This window comes from Bison bison, unplaced genomic scaffold, assembly GCF_000754665.1.
Source record: "Bison bison bison isolate TAMUID 2011002044 unplaced genomic scaffold, Bison_UMD1.0 scf7180017864180, whole genome shotgun sequence".
NCBI classification, from domain to species: Eukaryota; Metazoa; Chordata; class Mammalia; order Artiodactyla; family Bovidae; genus Bison; species Bison bison.
In genome coordinates this window covers 4284505-4286298 of record NW_011494752.1, presented here as the reverse complement: position 1 = coordinate 4286298, position 1794 = coordinate 4284505, and positions in this window count along the sequence as shown.

Genomic DNA, 1794 nt, shown 5'->3' with positions numbered 1-1794 from the left:
TAGGATCCACAGCTGGGGGGTGTGTGGAGTAAGGGAGAGGCAGTCCTGGGTGGGACAGGGAGCAGAGAAAGCACACTTAATGACCAAACAGCATTTTGATTTCTATGAAAATATTTAAAGCTTTCAAATAAGCTATTTCACCCCACTCCCCTAGATCTGTCTCAGGGGTCTGTAGATAATCCTAAATAGCAGCTAAGCAATAGCTGCCACCAGGGAGCCAGAGGATAAGTGCAGTTTTCATTTCCCCTTGGGGTCAAATCCAGCTGAGCGGATGGCCCAGATGTACAGGATTGGCTCGAAGGGCTGGGCAGAGACCATCTGCAGTGCTAGCCATGTAGCTGAACACTGGCTGAGAATTAGCCAGACCGCCCCTTAGTCTCTAAGGCTGCAGTGTGGCTACCAGAGCAGGCACTGTCTTTTCCTTACCTGCCTACTATTAATGTTTAGAAATGTTGAAAAAATAAATTTACCATAACAAATAAGCTAGAAACAACTACAGTGGTCAAGAAAGCATTCTTTATTTTTTCCCCATGGCTTATTTCACAGCCGTGATTACAGGGACGACTTTTCTGTTCCCAGCTAGTCCATTCTCAGTGGGATTGTTTTCAGGTGCAGAATTTCCATTGGTTCAGAAGCTATGAGGGCTTCCCATGTGGCTCAAGGGAAGAGAATTATTGCCAATGCAGGAGACACAAGAGATGCGGGTTTGATCTGTGGCTCCGGAAGATTCTCGAGTAGGAAATGGAAACCCACTCCAGTATTCTTGCCTGGAAAATACTATGGACAGAGGACCTGGTGTTCTACAGTTCACGGGGTCATGAAGAGTCGGATACAACAGTATACACACACACAAGCTGCGAGGCTGAGAATTCAGCCCAGGGAAAGAATACACTTTAATTACTGCTCTGGAAGCCTGGGGAAGGGCTCCTAGGTAAGAGGGAGAGCTTAGATAGGGAACAAGGATATCTGGTCTCTGCAAGTGGGTTATTCCATGCTTTCTCCTCCTTTTTGGACATGAAGCACTTTTGCTACTTTCTGCGAAGCCCTGTAGCTGCCCAGAATATTTTATTTACATGCAAACTTTTTTTTCCCATTGGGTATTTGGTTGCCTTTTGTCTTTTTTCCTCCTTGTGAATGGCATCAGTATCTGTCCAGTTAGAAGGTGGGTCCCTGCCCAGCTCTGCCGTGTTTACTCTGCCTATTTCCACCCCCTCACCTCTGCCAGATCTGGGATGTCTGTGACCAGTGTTTTTCTCCTTTCTCATTTCCCTTTGGTAGTATCACCTATTTCCAGCACTCTTGTTATCTAGGACCGCTTAAGTAAGAGTAGCCTGAATTGGCTTGAAAGAATAGAACCAGAAAGAGCTCCCTAAGAAAGGAGGCTTTGTACTTAAGGATGCCCTTTCCCTGGCTGTTGGGCTCTAACCTGCCCCCACCACGAATCTTTCTGAGGGCAAGTACAGTGCTGGCTGTAAACAGGACCTCCTTTCTTGCTCAAGCTTCTTGGGAAAGAGACTGATGTGGGCCTCTTGTTAATGAGCAGGTGAGCTGGAGTGGTTCTTGTCTCAGAACCAGAAATTCCCCAGGCTCCCGTTGCATTTGACAACAGAGAGGAGTCCCTTTGATGACAGTACTGAAAGGCTAGGAGAATGAGGCAGAGGGGTGAACTCTGCAGACTGTCAAAAGATGGGGCAGGAAGAAGGGAAGGCCATCTGAGAAGGCTAGCAAGAGGCATGCTTCTTCAACTGTGAGATGGTGTCTGGAAAGGAGAGCTCTCCCTCGGCCTGAGTGGGC